Below are 19,731 nucleotides of genomic sequence, written 5' to 3'. Positions count from 1 at the left end.
TTTCCCTTACTTTAGCTACACGACAAACTTTATGAAACCACCCTTGTCTAAAGTACATTTCCCGGTGATCTTCCTGAAATTTACTGCTCCCCACTCCCAAGAGTCCAATCCTTTTCTTGTGTCGCCTCACTTCTCCACAATTGATCGCCCTTTGTTAAAATGATATGTAAACTCCTGGGTCTAACTGCCTCTCTGGGTTTTCATTTCTTTTCTATGGAGTAAAAAAAAAAAAAAGTAACATTAAACAGAATCTGTATGCCTTTTCTCCTATTAATCTGTCTCTGTCGGTTTAATTCGTAGGCTCAATCACAGAACCTAACAGAGCAGAGGAAAAGGTGCTCCTCTCCTATGTGACAAAAGCCAACATTGCTAAGCTGTGACCTGGGCCAGGCACTGTCATGTGCGTCCCACTCGCACTGTCTTTTAAATGTCCATGCCTTATGACACAGCTATGAGTGTTATCCCCATTCTACAGGTGAGAAAACTGAGATAACAGGAGGGTCAAGTGAGTTGCCCAAGGCGCAACAAAGAAAGAGCCCCAGAAGGGAGCAGGGTACCCCTCTACTCCCAGAGCCCAACGCAGCCTCTCCCTTTGTGGGCCCTAAATAGATACTTGCCGAATGAGCAAACGAATCACTGAATACACGAATGACATGCGCCACAACATTGAGAGAGGCTGTCTTTAGGTGGTAAAATGATTTCCATTTTCTTCTCTCTGTATTTTCTCCGTGTTTTCTTCAGTGGTCCTGCGATACGTGTATGACTTAAAGTAAAACAAATGCCTATTTTAAAAGAAATTCAAAGGTTGTGGATAATGTCTAGGTTCAGGAATATTTTTCTTCAATTTCCAGAGACTGTCATTTTCCTACTTAATTTAACCATTGTTTTTCTAGGGAAATTGAATAAAAAGCCCACATTTCCAAAGCTCACTCCAAGTCTTCCCACTTCAAACAATGACGAGAGGGGAGTAATGTGAGCTGGCTCCTGCCTTGTATGCTAATGGCTGGGATTCTGGGATGCATACCAATCAGCCAGCAGGACTCTTGCAGAGAGGAGGGCGCTCTGGGGCCAGGCTCTCCAGGAGAAAGAGGGGTTCCAAAACTCAGAAATGCCACCTCATCTTGGGACCAACATGCCAACATGGGCTGGCACCGTCACAAACCACCTGCACTGCCCGGGACTGGGGATGTATCTGCAAGAAGGTGGTGTTGGGCCTGGTCTGAGACCACCCTCTCAGCCGACAGGCCGGTGGGAAGACAAACCCCAGGCAGGAAGCGCAGTGCTGGCTCGAACCAAGAGGCGGGCAGACCCTGGGCCTGTGGCCAAGAGGTCAACTGTCCTTCGCAATTTTCCACGGCATATGGGCACTGCTGCTAGGGACCATCAAAGGCACAGCCAGGCCAGGTCCTGAGAGGGCTGGAGAGGCAGGACTCTGGGGCAAGTGGAATGTGGTGCCCATGTTGCATCTACCTCTTGGTTGCACAACCTTGGGCAAGTTCAACAGAGGCAAAACAGAGATAATGATGTACCCCACCTCAGAGTAGCTGAGAACAGGGCAAGCTCCCTGGAGCCATGCACTCCCACAGTGCTTGCCACTCTGCAATTATGAGCCATCAGTATTAGCTCTCTCCTGACACCAGGACTAGGGGGCCCATGAGGGTACCAGAGTTCTATTCTCAGCCTTGACCCTGAGCCACAGGGTGACGAAGTGACAAACCCAGCTATGATCAGACTGGATCTCACTAACACTGGATTAAAAAAAAAAACACACACATTGGCCAGGTACAGTGGCTCAAGCCTGTAATCTTAGCACTTTGGGAGGCCGAGGCAGGCACATAAGGTCAGGAGTTCAAGACTGGCCTGACCAACATGAAGAAACCCTGTCTCTACTAAAAATACAAAAGTAGCTGGGCATGGTGGCTCATGCCTGCAATCCTAGGCTACTCAGGAGACTGAGGTAGGAGAATCACTTGAACCCAGGAGGCAGAAGTTGCGGTGAGCCGAGATCACACCACTGTACTCCAGCCTGGGCAACAAGAGTGAAACTCTTTCTCAAAACACACATACACATTAACTCCAAACTAAGAAAGGCAAAGTGTGCTGAGATTCCAGGCATGTGACTAATCTCTCCCTCCCCTCCCCAAAGGGAAAAGGAAAACCGCATAAAGGAGGGGAGCCCGGAACTGCAGAAAGAACTCAAGGCCTACTAGGTTCGAATCCTGCCACTTACAAACACCGTGCCCTTGGGTACGTCTCTGAGACTCAATTTCCTCATCTATAAGATGGGAAAATAGGACCTACTTGCAGGATCAGCATGGAAATTAAATGAATTGATGCATGAAAAATATCCAGCACATATAGGCATAAAGTCAAAATCAGTTGCCTTTAAACAAACAAGCTCTCAATTATCTGCCTAAATGAAGGATAGAAGTAGCTTTTCTGGTATCATTTGCAGTGGTGGGAGAACAGGAGACTCCTCTTCCCAATTAAGTTTTGTTTGGCTTGATATTAACATGGATATGTTTTTGAGAATCCACCAGCCACAGATGCAGGGGCTGGAACAGCAGCAAGCTTTAGGGACAGCAGGAAACTACCAAGAAACCTTAAAGATTTTCAGGGAAGCAGTGTGATCCACACAGCACAGGGCCCCTGACAGGGGAGGTCTGGCAGCCTTCCCTTGCCGGCACGCAGATGACACTGTGCCCCCTGACTTGAGGAAGGTTCAGTGCTTCCCCTATTCTGTTTCAAGCCCTGCAGATTTTTGTCTCACCTGACACCAGAGCCAGACTGAACTCTCAAGAGTTCATGCCTCTAAGCCTTTGCACATGCTCTTCCTTCTGGGTAGAAAAAACACACATTAACTCCCCTGGGTAGAAGGAACAGCACGTGCAAAGGCTCAGAGGCAGAAACTGTTTCCCTCTCCCTACCCCATCCCCCTGCTGCGCTCTGCCCCTCCCTCCGCTGTATGTAACTGTGCACATGTCCATCTCCCACCCAGAGATCACAGGCTGTACAAGAGCAACCATCTCCCTCTACTCTCTCGAGCAGGCCCTGAATCCATATGGACAGATCATGCCCACTGTTGCCTATGCCAGCTCTAGCCACCCATGTCCTGGACATCACACCCCCACAAGCCCCAAGCTACTTAACTTGTCCACAATCGGTCCTCAGACACCACTGCTGCTTTTCCTCCCAGATGCCTGGGTCATCCTGAATAGGGTCACTTAATGGCAAAGCCAGCTCTCAATTAACTGAATCTCCTTCTTGTCCCATTTCCCCTCTTGCTGGTGCGTGGTAACAACTTGCATGCTGGAGTGGAGAGCTCCTGCGATTTGAGCGCAATTTACAACCTCGATCCCCACAGCAGGCCCTATCCACAGCTGCCCCTCAGCCATGAAGGCACTAAGATCAGTCCTGGAGTGGCATCACACCGAAATGTAAGTTCAAGGGGAGGGACTGAGTTGCTCACTGCTGGAGCCCCAGTGGTGTGCTGGTAAACAGGCTCTTCAGGGGAAAAGACTGATTTGCAGTGTTTGCCGATTTCTGTGGCATAAAAACTCTCACTGTGGCCAACTACAAGATGCCAACATGGCATCACTGAATGGAGCTGAGAAGAGATATGGAGCAGCACACCACTATGTGCATTACACGCGCGCACACACACACACAACGCAGCAAATAACCACAAATGCACAGGTAATAATAAAATATAATACAATGATTAGGAAAAAAAGTTGAGTATTTATATTTTATAAAATATAATTTATGGCCCAGGCACAGAGGCTCATGCTTGTAATCCTAGCACTTTGAGAGGCTGAAGTGGACAGATCATCTGAGTTCAGGAGTTTGAGACTAGCCTGGCCAACATGGTGAAACCCTGTTTCTACTAAAAATACAAAAATTAGCCAGGCGTGGTGGTGGGCACCTGTAATCCCAGCTACTGTAATCCCAGAGGCTGAGGCCGAAGAATCTCTTCAACCCAGGAGGCGAGGTTGCAGTGGGCCAAGATTGCACCATGACACTCCAGCCTGGGCAACAAGAGTGAAACTCCGTCTCAAAAAATATATAATTTACCTAATGACAAATGTATATACTCAAAATTTTTCATAATGGCTGTGTTTAACAACTGGCTCATAACGTTCCTAAAATTTAGCAATCAGCTCCTCAGTGTAGGTATTAGCTGACTCCCAACTCAGCACTGCCCAGGACTCAGCAGAGGCTCAGTAAGGGCCACTCCTGGGCATTGCCTTAGACCAGGGTCCCGAAGGAAAGTGGCTCTAATGCTCTCCACTGAGGCAGAGAGACCAAGAACTCTCTGGGACACAGGGCAAGGAAGGCGCTGAGCTGGGCCCAAAGTGGCACCATGGGGTAGGACAACAACTTTGGCACACTCAGTTGTTAAAGAGCCTGATTCCCTCCTGGACTTTAGACCCCTTGGGGGCAAGAACAGCGACTCATTCACCATTGTCTAGCGGGGCGACAGGAATGCAAAAGGCACTGGAGGCAGTTGTACAGAAGAAAGCAAGCACTGAGTGGCCAGGGGGTCCCAAGCTGAGTGCTGGCTCCTTCACTGACCCGCTTCAGCAGTGAGCTTCGGCAGTCACTTCAATGCTGTGTGCTCATCTTCCTCATCTGTAAAATGGGTTCCTGCTGCCTAATTACTAGGGTGTTGTCAAAACAAAGAGATAGCAGATATGAAAGTGCAATATAAATCCACACTATTACTATCTTATCATGGCATATATATCACTTACTTTATCTTTTCAAAATTAATCTAAGAAGATTACCTGTATTCTTTCCACTCTGTTCCTTCTCAGGGCATAAGAGGTACATGTTTAAAGCATCTAGCCCAGCACCTGGCACTCAGCATATATTATAAATCCAAGTGACAGTACACTTCCCTCATATATATATATGCGTATTTTATGACACGGTCTCCCTCTGTCACTTAGGCAGATTGTGCAGTAGCACAATCACAGCTCACTGCAGCCTCAAACTCCCAGGCTCACATGATCCTCCCATCTCAACCTCCTGAGTTGCTGGGACTACAGGCATGCACCACCACATCCACTTAATTTTTAAAATTTTTTGTAGAGATGTGGTCTCCTGTGTTGCCCAGGCTGGTCCCGAACACCTGGGCTCAAGTGACCCTCCCACCTGAGCCTCCCAAAGAGCTGGGATTACAAGCATGAGCCACCATGCTCAATCTTTTTTTTTTTTCTTTTGAGACAGGGTCTCATTCTGTCACCCAGGCTGGAGTGCAGTGGCACAATCTCCGCTCACGGTAACCTCTGCCTCCCGAGTTCACATGACCCTCCCTTCTCAGCCTCCCAAGTAGCTACGATTACAGGCATGCATCACCACACCGGCTAATTGTTGGTTTCGTTTCTGTTTTGAGATGGAGTTTCGCTCTTGTCACCTAGTCTGGAGTGCAATGGTACAATCTTGGCTCACTACAACCTGTGCCTCCAGGTTCAAGCGATTGTCCTGCCTCAGGCTCCGAGTAGCTGGGACTACAGGCATGCACCACTACACCCAGCTAATTTTGTATTTTTAGTAGAGACAAGGTTTCACCATGTTGGTCAGGCTAGTCTTGAACCTCTGACCTCAGGTGATCCACCTGCCTCAGCCTCCCAAAGTGCTGGGATTACAGGCGTGAGTCCTGCGCCCAGTCATAATTTTTGCATTTTTAGTAAAGACAGCGTTTCACCATGTTAGCCAGGCTGATCTCAAATTCCTGATCTCAAATGATCCACCCACCTCCGCCTCCCAAAGTCCTGGGATTACAGGCGTGAGCCACGGCACCCAACCTCCTCTTATACTAGCCTGGTACCTGGACCCCAGAGCAGTCCACCAGCTTTCCCCACTCCCCGGACTTCTCCAGAGTTAAAACTTGGAACAGAATTTAGGAACCATTAGTTGTTGGCCATTCATTGATTCAGCAACGATGTGTAGAACACCCACTGTGCACTAGGCACTGTTCTGAGCTGTGATCAAGGACAGACATGGTCCCTCCTCCACTGGAAGGTGTCAAAAAGCCCCCTGCCCCCACGACTTAGGCAAGAACCCTAGGAGCATCGGGGCTAGCCTAGCTCACTGAAGAGGAAGTAGCTCCCGAGTGAGAAATCAGAGAGGTGAAGGATGGGACCCACTTCCTGGATAGAGAGAACAGCCAGCAGAAGGTCTTGGGTGGAAGGGGAAGGGACAGGGGACCTCAAGAAGGCAAGCGCCTGGAGGCAGAGTGAGCATCAGATTCGGGCACCACAGGAAGCCTTACAAGAGGTTCTGAGCTTCACCCTGAGGGCCCAAGGAAGGTGAAAGGCAGTCCCTACCCCACAGTCACAGGGAGCTTGGAGATTTCCTGAGGCTGACCTGCTTCCTAGTCTGTGTGCCCAGGGCCTGAACACCACTGGGGGCACAGCTCTCGGTGGATGCCGGGAAGAGCTGTGCATTTTAATGAGCCCGCACAACCTGCCCTCACTCCACAGAATCCGAGGAGGAGCAGATGGGGCTCCCGACCGGGGTGGGGGGGGTGGTGTGTGGCTTCCCAGTAGTATCCCTAAGGGAAGCCAAGGACTTCGGGGCAGCCGCTGAGCTCAAAAGCCAGTGGGAAGTGCAGCCCCCCAGCCACCACCTCTCTTCTTGGCACTGAACAACGCAGGGCCTCCTGGCTTTCAGGGCCACAGGAAGATTCAAGAGCCCTGCCCCAGGGCCCCGCTTTGGGAGAGGGAGGAAGAATTGTCCACACGCTCCCTACAATCAGGCCTGGCTCGGGCTCAGAGGCCATCCCAGGGACTCCAGGGAGGCTGGTCTTCATCTTCAGTAGGACCCTCCCTGACACATGTCCCTGTTCTGGGGAGGATCCAGGACTGGCCCAGCTCCGCAGCCACGGCCTCCGGCTGACCCGGCCTCCTCTCCTCCCACAGTCTCCTCCTGCGGGAGGCCGTCCAGTTCCGCCTCTGGGCGGGGGTCCAGGGTGGGAGAAGCTGACTCACAACAGAGGCGACAGGGGCACTCCCTGACTTCACCCGATCCTGGCGACCCCCAAGGCCAGCGCAGGAGGAGGCGGACCACAGGGGAAAGTGAGGCACAGGGTGGGGGCGGGGGTTGCCAAACTGTCCTGACCCCAACCGGCTGGAGCCCCCTCCCCCCCACACACACACTCACACTCACGGGCTGAAGCACAAAGGCCACTCGCCCTGGTAACCGGCACTCCAGTGACACAGGAGTGACCCACACAGAGAGGAGAGGCGGGCTCGGGGCTCTCACACCCAGACACCGGGACACAGCGGCGGACACGGCCCCCGCCGGCCCACGGCGACAGCCCGGACACCGGGAGGACCCCGGCGCCTGGAGCGCCTCCCCGGCACTCGCAGACTCCGGACACGCGAGGATCGCGCGGAGGCCGGGCCCGCGGGCCGCGCTCACTCACCCGCCTGGGCCGCCAGGGCCCGCGCCTTTGTCGTCCGCGCCGCTCTCACAAAGGCGCCCGGCAGCCGGCTCCGCGCCTCCAGCTCCACAGGCCGCCGCGGGCGCCCATGGCCGGGACGGCGCCCCCACCGCCGCCGCCGCCGCCCGAGCCAATGGCCGCGCCGCCCGCCCGCCCACCGGGACTGCGCCCGCGCCCGCCGCGCTCCGAGGCCTGGTCCCGCCGCCGCCGCCGAGCGCGATGCGGCGCCGCCCCCACCCGCCCGGTCCCGGGGCGCCGCGGCTGAGGTCACCGCTTAACCCCTGGTGGCCGGGGCTGGGGCCGCCGCGCCCCCTCCGGGCTCCGAGCACGGTGCGAGGGAGACCCGGCCTCCCCGACCCGCCGCGAGCCCCCAGCGGTCCCGGCAGCCCACCCAGCCCTCCACAGCACAGGGGGGAAACTGAGGCCCTCGGGGATGGGGCTGGGCCCGAGCCACAGGGCGACCTCCTCGCTCCGTCGCCCACCCGGCGTCCCGCTTCCCGCCTCCTAGTTCTCCCACCCCGCGCTCCTACATACCATCTCCCTTCCCCGTTCCCCCCGCGGGGAGATCCCGCAGGCGCGAGGGCGCAAGGGGTGCCAGCTTCTCCTCCCTCACTTCAACCTCTTGCCCTGAGGCTCCTCCAAAAGGGTGAGAGATTCCTTCGCCGACCCCAGGGGAAACCCTAGACGAGTGGCCTTCCCCCCAACCAGTCTCGGCAGCCCCCTCCTGCCCCCCTCCCCCCACGCCATGACAACAAGGGGTCCCTGGAAGCTCTGGGCTCCATCCCCCAGGAACAGCCCTGGTGAGATCAGCCATTGGCAGCTTAGAGACTGGCAACACCCCAGGGATGTAGCCCCGTTTTTCCCAGGAGAAAACTGAGGCTCAGAACTGTGAGTAACTTGGCAAAGCTCACTGAACATCAAAGTGCTGGGACTGAGATCCTAGCACTCCTCTGCCTTTGCAGCCCCAAGCTGCCAAACACTAGGTACTCCCTCCTAAAATTCCGAAGAGGGTCTCTGGATATGATGCAATTAATTACAGTTATCAGGTCATTAATTAAGATTATCCCTGTTGTTGTTAACACTCCTCCGCTACCTCTCTAGTTGCAAGGAAATTCACAGGTGGGCTTATCAGCAATTACTCCTGGGTTGATATTCTGCAGCTTCCAAAGGGTACAGGTGCACGTAAGGTTGAAATCATTTTCAGCTTGGGTTCCTCACAGCCTACAGCCGGCAAAAACATTTTTTTTTTTTTTTTTTAACTACTCCCTATTTGTCAGGCACCAGCCTCAGGGGCTACCAATGAAACAAGGAACCAGACAGACCCAGCCCTGCCCCCTCGGCGCTCATAGGCTTAGGAGAAGACGCAGATAAACAGACGGCTACAGTGCCAGGAGACAAGCCACGCAGGCCAGGCTCTGAAATCATCTTATTCACCGACTTGTTGGTTTGTTTACTGTCTCTCCCCACATGAGAACACAGGCACCACAGAGTCCTCCTGAGCCCGGGGCTAGGGCAGCACTGGCTCCTAGTAAGTAGGCAGTAGATATTCTTTGAGCACTTTTACTCTGTTCCAGACATCGTTCTAGGCCCGTAGGAGACATCAGTGAACACAACAGGCACGGCCTCTGTCCTGATGTGAATAAATGATGGCAGGACAGCAGACAGGAGAGGTTGGGGGATGCTAGCAAAGCAGGAAGAACACTTCTGATGACCATTGGCTGGCCTCAGGGCTCGTGGCATTAAGCTTTGGACCAGAACATGGACTTTGGGGTCCTGCTGTCATAGCCAGAGCCAAGTACACACCCCAGACCTGCATTGCAGTCTTTTACAATTTACTCCACCCCCTTCCTTGGCTATCTTTTCTTTTTCTTTTTTTTTTTAAAGGCTGGATCTTGCTCTGTAGCTCAGGCTGGCACAGTCAGCTCACTGTAACCTCAAACTCCTGGGCTCAAGCGATCCTCCTGCCTCAGTCTCCCAAGTAGTTGGCACTACGGGCCACCATGCCTGGCTAATTTTTTTTTTTTTTTTTTTTTCCTGTAGAGATGGTAGTCTTACTATGTTGTCCAGGCTGGTCTTAAACTCCTGGGCTAAATAGATCATCCCATCTCAGCCTCGCAAAGTGCTGGGATTACAGGTGTGAGCCACCATGCCCGGACTCCTTTATTATCCTATTTCCCATCTGATCCCGAAATGTCTGAGTACCTTCTTTGATATACTAAGTCTTACCCTCCCCTCTCAGAACGATCACAAGACCCAGAATCCCCAGGAGGCCTCCTCCGTTCCCTGACCTCCCCTCCTCTGAACTCCAAAGCACCTAATCCTTTTGTTATAAATTGGCTCTGGTTACATAACTGGTTGGACCTATCTAGCTTGAGGGCAGCTATGATCCAGCCTTGAGGTCAGGGGCCATGCCGCAGACCCCCATCATGCCCTCAGAGCCCAGCACAGGTTACAGGCACGCTCTTGGATCGTAATGGATCTAAAGGACACCCTCGAACCCTTATCAATAAAACTCTCTGGGTCTAGGGTTACAAACCACCTGCTTATAATACAAATTGAGTCTGCAGAAGCATTTTGTTTTGCCCACATTGATTTTGTTGTTGTTGTTAGTTGCCAACATTTAATCATTGGGAGATTTCCCATAAAAAGTCAGATTGCAGCCAGGAGCAGTGGCGCAGGCCTGGAATCCCAGCAATTTAGGAGGCCAAGGTGGGAGGATCGCTTGAGGCCAGGAGTTTTAGACCAGCCTGGGCAACATAAGGAGACCCCCCCCCATCTCTACAAAAATAAAAAAAAAAAAAAAAAAGAAACCTAGCCAGATGTGGTAGTGCATGCCTGTAGTCCCAGCTACCCAGATGCCTGAGGTGGGAAGATCGCTTGAGCCCAGGAGTTTGCGGCTGCAGGAGCCATGATCGCACCACTTCGCTCCAGCCTAGGCAATAGCATGACCCTAGACTCTGAAAAAAAATAAAAAGCCAGATTTCTAGCCTCTCTTAACAAATCTGAAGATCTGGTAATGCCAGGTCCACATTCCCGCAGGACCACACTCTGCAGGCCCCCAGGAGTGGTGGCCCTTTAGACACGGCTATGTTCTCCCCTTGCCAACATCCGTCTCAGCCCTCTGTCACGCCTCTGACTTTGAGGACCCTCCTTTGTGATTTAGTGTTTTGATTTCATTTTTCTTCCTCTACTCTCCAATGTTTTTTTTTTTTTTTTTTTTTTTTTTTTTTAGGCAGAGTCTTGCTCCGTCACCCAGGCTGGAATGAAGTGGCGCGATCTCAGCTCACTGCAACCTCCAGCCCCGTGTTCAAGTGATTCTTCTTCCTCAGGTTCCTGAGTGGCTGGGACTACAGGCACGTGCCACCATGCCTGGCTAATTTTTGTATTTTTTTTTTCCCAGACAGAGTTATGCTCTGTTGCCAGGCACCAGGCTGGAGTGCAGTGTCGCAATCTTGGCTCACTGCAACCTCCGCCTCCCAGGTTCAAGCAATTCTCCTGCCTCAGCCTTCCCGAGTAGCTGGGACTACAGGCGTGCACCACCACGCCCTGCTAATTTTTATATTTTAGTAGAGACGGGGTTTCATCATATTGGCCAGGATGGTCTCTATCTCTTGACCTTGTGATCTGCCCGCCTCGGCCTCCCAAAGTGCTGGGATTACAGGCGTAAGCCACTGCGCCTGGCTAATTTTTTTTTTTTTAATAGAAACGGGGTTTCACCATATTGGCCAGGCTGATCTCGAACTGCTGACCTTGTGATTTGCCTGCCTCAGCCTCCCAAAATACTGGGAAGATAGGTGTGAGCCACCATGCCTGGACTACTCTCCACTTTTGTGAGAAAGAATTGTATCATTTGTCTATTTTGGCTTTTGTTGCCAGTGCTTTTGGTGTTTTGGTCGTGAAGTCCTTGCCTACGCCTACGTCCTGAATGGTTTTGCCTAGGTTTTCTTCTAGGGTTTTTATGGTGTTAGGTCTTATGTTTAAGTCTTTAATCCATCTGGAGTTAATTTTAGTGTAGGGTATCAGGAAGGGGTCCAGTTTCTGCTTTCTGCACATGGCTAGCCAGTTTTCCCAATACCATTAAACAGGGACTCCTTTCCCCATTGCCTGTGGAAATAGAAGAGGGACAGCGCGGGGTGGGGAGTTGGGGAGAGATAGCATGAGGAGAAATGCCAGATATAGGTGATGGGGAGGAAGGCAGCAAATCACACTGCCATGTGTGTACCCATGCAACAATCTTGCATGTTCTTCACATGTACCCCCAAACCTAAAATGCAATAAAAAAAATCATATCAAGAAACACATGCTGGAAAAGAAATGAACCTGCAGCCCTCACAGTCCCGGCTGGCCCTCAGAAGGCCACGGCCTCACGTACTCTTGCCCTTCTGACATGTACATGCCTCTTAGCCCTCACTTCCCCAGATGCACATTCTTTTTTTCCTTTTTTTGGGGGGGGGGGGGGGGGGCAGAGATAGAGTCTTGCTCTGTCACTGAAGCCAGGGTGCAATGATGCGATCTCAGCTCATTGCATCCTCCACCTCCCAGCCTTAAGGGATCCTCCTACCACAGCCTCCTAAGTAACTGAGACCACAGGCACGCACCGTCATGCCCTGCTAATTTTTCTATTTTTTTGTAGAGACGGGGTTTCGCCATGTTGCGCAGGCTGGTCTTGAACTCCTGGGCTCGAATGATCCTCCCACTTTGGCCTCCCAGAGTGCCAGGATTATAGGTGTCGGCCACTGTGCCCTGCCCCAGCTGCACATTCTAAGCTCCACAGCGCAAATGAATGCACAGATATTTCTCTGAGCCTTTGCCCTCAGCTGGAATATCCTGACTACTCCATCCCCAGACACTACAGTTAACTGCTTTTCAGTGCCGTCAACATAAATAGCACCTTCTCAGGGAGCTCTTCCCAAGGACTCCCACACTGGGTCCCGTGCCCCTGCACAACCTGCATTCCCTGGTCAGTGTGCCCAGCCTCCCATGTGTGGTGGCATGTTTGCCCCGTCTTCCCCCCAGACTGTGAGTCCACCGAGGCTGGAGTCTGCTGTCTCATTCTGGGTGGTATCCCCAGCACCTGCTCCAGAACTGGCGCAGCGCAGACACGAGATAAATATGTGCTGAATAGATGAGTGGATGGGTTTCAACAGCCACGAAAAGAACAAAAAGGATTTCTGGGAACATTTCCATGTCCCAGAACATTCAATTAACCAGAATTACCCACTCACTGAGCACTCTGGTGAGGGCAGGATTTATTGTGTAAGCAGAATCATCAATGATACATTACATCTGGATGTGACTCAGGAGTCTGTCCTCCTTGTCTCCACTGCTACCCTGGGGAAGAGGGAATGAGGGTGTACAGATGTGGTATTTCCCATTGGCCAGAGAGGCTAGGTGACTTGTCCAAGGTTGCTCAGCAACCTGGTGACAAACCCAAGATGGGGACCCAGAGTTCCTGTTGCTGCCCTCCCAGTCTGGCCGCCCTCCCAACAGTCAGCTCCATAGTGCAGGGGTTCCCAACCCCCACACCACGGACCAGCACCAGTCTGTGGCCTGTTAGGAACCTGGCCACACAGCAGGAGGTGAGTGGCGGATATTTAAAGTCACTCCCATCACTTGAATTGCCACCTGAGCTCCTCCTCCTGTCGGATCAGCAGCGGCGGCATCAGATTCTCATAGGAGCTCAAACCCTATTGTGAACTGTACAAGTGAAGGATCTAGGCTGCATGCTGCTCATGAGAATCTAATGCCTGATGATCTGTCACTGTCTCCCATCACTCCCAGATGGGACCATCTAGTTGCAGGAAAACAAGCTCAGGTCTCCTCTGATTCTATGCAATGGTGAGTTGTAGAATTATTTCATTAGATATTACAACGTAATAATCATAACAATAAAGTAATGTAATCATCCCGAAACCATCCTCACCCGCATCCATGGAAAAATTGTCTTCCACAAAACCAGTCCCTGATGTCAAAAAGTTTGAGGACCTCTGCCAAAGTAGATCAAAGAGAAAGTGGCCAGGCATGGTGGCTCACATCTGTAATCCCAGCACTTTGGGAGGCCAAGGCAGACGGATCACCTGAGGTCAGGAGTTTGAGACCAGCCTGGCCAACACGGTGAAACCCCGTCTCTACTAAAAGAGAATCTCTACAAATATTAGCCAGGTATGGTGGCACACGCCTGTAATCCCAGCTACTCAGGAGGCTGAAGTAAGAGAATCACTAGAACCCAGGAGGCGGAGGTTGTAGTGAGCCGAGATTGCACCACTGCACTCCAACCTGGGTGACAGAGTAAGACTCTGTCTCAAAAAAAAGAAAAAACAGCAAACGGGTGGGCCGGCCATGGTGGCTGGCCAAGCACAATGGCTCACGCCTGTAATCCCAGCACTTTCAGAGGCCAACGCAGGCAAATCACTTGAGGTCAGGAGTTCGAGACCAGCCTGGTCAACATGGTGAAACCCCATCTCTATTAAAAATAGAAAACTTAGCAGGAAGTTGCAGCAGCTGCCTACAATCTCAGCAACGCAGGAGGCTGAGGCAGGAGAATCTCTTGAACCCAGGAGGCGTAGGTTGCAGTAAGCCAAGATCACACCACTGCACTTCAGCCTGGGAGACAGAGCAAGACTCCATCTCAAAAAAAAAAAAAAAAAAAAAAGTGGGTGGATGGGAATGTGGACTTCCCAAGCCTAGATGCCCCCCTGGCAGAGGCAGTATGAATGGAGAGTGCCCAGCCAGCAGCCAGTCCTTGTGATCCACTACGTCATCAAGCCCATCATGAACAGGCTAGTAGCAAAGAGAGACTGGGTCACGTTTTGCTTACAAATGAGGATGATAGAGTCTGTCTTACCAAGTTGAAACACTCTTTCCCTAACATTCCTGCCCCTGTTCAATAGCACAGGCATTTTGAGCGGGGAGTGGGATACACTGAGCAACCCCTCAAGCCTTCTAGGTTCTTCACAACCCAAGACCTGCATTTTGGGGGAAGCAAGGTGAGGTCAAAGACACAGCCGCAGGTGTCCCAGGGGGTCAGGTGGAAGGAAGCCTGACTTCCCTGAGCTGTTCCTTTATAGGCCTTAGTGTCAGGAGAGAGTAGTCTGAGTACCCGGTTCTCCTGGGGATGTTGTGTCAAAATAAACTCTATATACCAGGTTCTGTTTAAACACTTCGCATGTATTAGCTCATTTAATCCTCACAGTAACCCTATAAAGCAGATTCTTTTATCCCCATTTTACCGATGAGGCACAAAGACACCCTGTCATAGCCTTGAATGTTCATCAGGATGACCGGTTTTGTTCTTACGCACCCCCTTCACTTGAAGCACTTGAATAGATTTTTATTCCTTGAAAGCAAAGAAGCCTGTGATGAGAGGAGAGATGAATGTCCAGGTGGTACTCTCTGTCCCTGGCTACTATCTTGGTGCAGGATGAAGGGGACATTTCTGGGTCCTTTATAAGGAGAGGGACCAATTAAGGGACAGGTATCCCCAGCACCCTGCTTTAGCCTTCTTGTATCTCTTAAAACAGAAAAGGTCAAGGGGGGCCAGGAGTGGTGGCTCACACCTGTAATCCCAACCGTTTGGGAGGCCGAGGCAGGTGGATCACCTGAGGTCGGGGTTCGAGACCAGCCTGGCCAATATGGGGGAACCCCGTCTCTTCTAAAAAGACAAAAATTAGTGGGGCCTAGTGGTCTATACCTGTAGTCCCAGCTACTTGGGAGGCTGAGGCAGGAGAATAGCTTGAGCCTGGTGGGTGGAGGTTGCAGTGAGCAGAGATCACACCACTTCACTCCAACCTGGGCAACAGAGCAAGACTCCATCTCAAAAAAAAAAAAAAAAGAAAAGAAAAGGTCAAGGGAGAAGGGGACAAAGGACAAAGCCTTAGCGCAGGGTAAATGTGGGCCAGGGCATCAGAAGCAGATGCAAACGCATACAGCTCCTCTACCCAGCAGTGCAAACCCCACAGGTCCCAGGGGGCCACCTACTCCTGGGGGCATCTGCAGCCTCCTCTAGGAATAACAGGCAGAGCACTTGGGGCTGTCTGCTGAGCCAAGGGGAGGTTGGATTTCTCGGCTTGGGGCCTGGCCAAGGAGCCAGAAAGGACAAGGAGACAAGGTCTTTGCTTCCTGGCATCAGATTACTGCTCCAGCTCAGGGCTCAGAGCACCAGGCCAGGCTCCCAGGCATAAGAGTTCCTGGTCAGCTGACAGCAGACAGGGCCGGGGGCCTGTTCTAGAAGTTACCATAAGGATAAAGGGGATGTGTCACTGGCTGCTGAGGAGAGGGAGCAAGGAGAGAGCCCAGGGGACACAGTGAACCCCCAGTCTTGCCAAGCAGACCAGGCTAGAGTCTAGGGGCCAGGGCTGGAGGTCCCCAGGAGGGCAGGGCCTGGCCCTGGGCCTAGAGACTGCAGTGACACATGGTGGGTGGGTGGCGAGGGGTGCTCAGCTCCCACTGGCCAGCCTGGGCTGTGGCAGGAGGGCATGGCCATGGCTGCAGCCTGGCACCAGCCCCAGAAACCTTCATCATCCCACAGTTTCGCTGCCCAGGGCGGGGAGGCTCCATAAGCTCCCTGGTCTCCCAGATGAAAGACGCTTTCTAAGAGTCATAAAACCATCCCCACTCAGAACAATGGGCTCTTATCCGACTGTGTCCTTCACATCAGTTCCCATGAGCAACACACGAGAAGCTGCAGGCAGGAGTTTTATAGACTGGCGTTTTGGACCAGCCCCAGTACTCATTAACATCCACTCCCTCGCCCTCTGTGGAGTCTGCATGGAGGCTGCATGGAATCACATCCATCACTCCCGTTTACAGAGCCCTACTATGTGCTGAGCCTCCAGGCAACCCTCCAAGGAAGGTGGCTTTATGAATAAATACAGAGGCCCAGAGAGGTTAAGTGACTTGTCCAAGATCACACAGTGGGAGAGTGAAAGAGCTGGAATTTAAATCCAGAGTCCATGCTCCTTCCCCAAACCATGTGATCTCTGGTTAAGATTGCCCAAGTCTTCCCCCAAGAACTCAAGAGGTTAAGCTCCCAGAAATGACGTCTTCTGAGACCCCAAAGCCTTCACCAGGATGGTCATGTTAACCCACCCAGTGGGTCAGCAGAGGCACAGGGGTAGGTCGCTTTGGAAGGGAGACATGACGTCGGAGACACGACACAAAAGAGGCCCTGAGCCCTCTCCCTCCTCCAAAACCCAGAGTCCCCACCACATCCCACATTCACCCTTCCAAAGTCCCTTCACCCCATTTCTCCTCAGAAGGCCACCTGTGCTGACGATGCCCCCCTTCTACTGTGCGTTTGTCTGCATTTATCACACGCCAGGCTCTGCAGCCTTCGGACATGATCCTGTTGACTCTTGCAAGAACTCTGTAGAATGGCTGCCTTCTTTTTTTTCTTTTTGAGACGGAGTCTTGCTCTGTCACCCAGGCTGGAGTGCAGGGGCATGATCTCTGCTCACTGCAACCTCTGCCACCCGGGTTCAAGCAATTCTCTTGCCTCGGCCTCCCAAGTAGCTGAGATTATAGGTGCCCGCCACCACACCTGGCTAACTTTTGTATTTTAAGTAGAGATGGGGTTTCTCCATGTTGTCCAGGCTGGATTCAAACTCCTGACCTCAAGTGATCTACCCACCTCAGCCTCCCCAAGTGCTGGGATTACAGGTGTGAGCCACCACACCCAGCTGGAATGGCTGCTTCCAAGATCCCCTTTTTCATACAAGAAACTGAGGTCCAGAAAGGTAAATAGCCTGCCTATAGTCACATAGCAAGTAAGCAACAGATTCCAGGTCTATCTGACTCTCCCTCACCACACTGCCCTAAAACTTCACAATGTGGGGTCCAGCAGACACTGTATCCCCACCTTCTCAATCCCACAGTACTCACAGCCCTGGGTGTCACCACATATGCATGGATAATGACGATAACAGCTGTTCCTTCATGGGTACCTTCAGAGCTGATAAGTGGGGGTGCCAGGGTTTGTCCCACAGAGCTGATAAGTGGGGATGCCAGGGTTTGAAACCTCTTCTCTCTGGTTCCAGAACCACTGTTCCTTCCAGGTAACCCAGCATGATAGTTAGACCAAACCATCCCAATAAAGACTTGCCATGCATGCAACAAATATCCCAGGTGCCTAAGGTGTGCCCAGCACCATTCCAGGAGCTGCCAGTAAAATAAACAAGATTGTTGTATGGGTGGGTATAGTGGCTCACACCTGTAATCCCAGCACTTTGGGAGGCCAAGGCGGGTGGATCACTTGAGGTCAGGAGTTCAAGACCAGCCTGGCCAACATGGTGAAACCCCGTCTCTACCAAAAATTCAAAAAATTAGCTGCACGTAGTGGCGGGCACCTATAGTCCCAGCTACTTGGGAGGCTGAGGCAGGAGAATCACTTGAACCTGGGAGGTGGAGGTTGCAGTGAGCCAAGATCGCGACACTGCACTCCAGCCTAGGCAACAAGAGCAACACTACATCTCAAAAAAAAAAAAAAAAAAAAAAAAAAACTGATGTGTTCCTGGCCCCATGGCCCCGTAAGCCCTATAGGAGGTTGCCAGGGACCCCCCGAACGTTCCTGGCTGCTCTACTTAGAGCTCCATCTATAGCTGCCTCTTCTCATCCTCCAATGCCACAAATCTCTGCTGAGCTTCCAGAAACTTCCCAGATATCCTGCCCCAGCCCTTGAGAAGGCAGTCCACAGCACTTCATCTCTTGGGTCATTTTGCCCTCAGATGCTTCTCAACCAGCTCCTAACTGGGTAAACCAGATAGGCAGCTGTGGTGGCCCAGGCTTCCCTGAAGAACCCCTGAGACCCAGCCACCAGAAGGCATGGCTGGCATCCACAGCACCGCCTTTGTTAAGGTGATTTGCTCATGGGCTTCCCCACTCTGAGAAGCCGGCTTGGGGTCTGCCCTATGTCACCATCTCCTGTTACTGTCTATGGCTGCCAAGGACAAGCAGACTGCCCAGAGCAACTCATGGATACATCTGGTTAACTAGTAATGCCAGACCCTGAGTTAAATGATCTTAATTGGCTAGGTGCAGTGGCTCACGCCTGTAAATCCAGCGCATTGGGAGGCCAAGGCAGGCAGATCACTTGAGGTCAGAAGTTCAAGACCAGCCTGGCTAACATGATGAAACTCTGTTTCTACTAAGAATACAAAAATTAGCCAGATGTGGTGGCGCATGCTTGTAGTCCTGGCTACTTGGGAGGCTGAGGCAGGAGATCACTTGAACCCAGGAGGTGGAGGCTGCAGTGAGCCAAGATCACACCACTGCACTCCAGCCTAGGCAACAGAGCGAGGCTCCATCTCAAAAAAAAAAAAAAAATTATCATCATCATCATCATCATCATCATCTGTATCACCATCATCACAACCATCATCAGCAGCATATCTAACATTTATTGAGCCCTTGCTACACAACAGGCTCTGGGCCAGCCCTTTACCTGTATTATCTCATCGAAACCCAATAATCCCATGAAGTAAGTACTGAAACTATCTCACGCAACAGATGAGCACACTGATACCAGAGACACTGAGGTTAGGAGTTCAAGACCAGCCTGCCCAAGTACTATAGTGCTTGTTAAATTGTCTGTTACCCCTGCTATACTGTAATCCTCCTGAGGGCAGGAACAGGTGTCCTGTGCACAGAGTTGTGTCTCCAGGATGCAGTGCCTGGCACAGAAAAGGAATTCAATAAACAGTCTTTAGATGAATGAATGGATGGAGGATGGATGGATGGATGGATGGATAGATGGATGAAAATTATAGATGGTGAACAAATGGATGGATGGATGGATACAATTGAAACCAAAATGAGGCCAGGCACAGTGGCTCATGCCTGTAACACTTTAAGAGGTCAAGTTGGGAGGATCACTTGAGCCCAGGGGTTCAAGACCAGCCTGGGCCACACAGTGAGACCCCATCTCTACAAAAAGTAAAAAATTATCCAGGCTTGGTGGTATATGCCTGTGGTCCCAGCTGCTTGGGAGGCTGAGGTGGGAGGATCGCTAGAGCCTGGGAGTTCAAGGCTGCAGTGAGCTGCAAACACGCCCCTGCACTCCAGCCTAGGGGACAGAGTGAGACTCCATTTCAAATAAACAAATCAATAAATAATTCTCTTCATGATTTTTTTTTTTTTAAGTAAAGAAAACCAATAGGAAAAGGGCAGGGTGCAGTAGCTCACATTTGTAATCCTAGCATTTTGGGAGGCTGAGGCAGGTGGATCACTTGAGGCCAAGAGTTTAAGACCAACATGGCAAAACCCCAACTCTACTAAAAATACGAAAA

The 19,731-nt window shown here is 51.7% G+C and overlaps 1 protein-coding gene across 3 annotated transcripts in view; it reads right to left on the bottom strand.

Annotated features, from left to right (window-relative positions):
* The window catches only part of ARHGEF10L (Rho guanine nucleotide exchange factor 10 like), a 178,967-nt gene that overhangs the window by 151,181 nt on the left and 8,055 nt on the right, over nt 1–19,731 (bottom strand). The window contains exon 1 of one of the 3 annotated variants that reach the window (XM_032300578.1): nt 7,433–7,519. The exons of the other annotated variants lie outside the window; for them this stretch is intronic. The gene's annotated coding sequence lies outside the window, so the exon portion shown is untranslated. Of the gene's footprint in view, nt 1–7,432; nt 7,520–19,731 lie in introns of those variants that run through there. 3 annotated transcript variants of the gene reach the window in all.

This window comes from Sapajus apella, unplaced genomic scaffold (genome assembly GCF_009761245.1).
Source record: "Sapajus apella isolate SASKATOON/1434 unplaced genomic scaffold, GSC_monkey_1.0 scaffold43, whole genome shotgun sequence".
In the NCBI taxonomy this organism is placed as follows: domain Eukaryota; kingdom Metazoa; phylum Chordata; class Mammalia; order Primates; family Cebidae; genus Sapajus; species Sapajus apella.
Note: the sequence above shows the minus strand (reverse complement) of the source record. Positions and strands in the feature narration are given on the sequence as shown.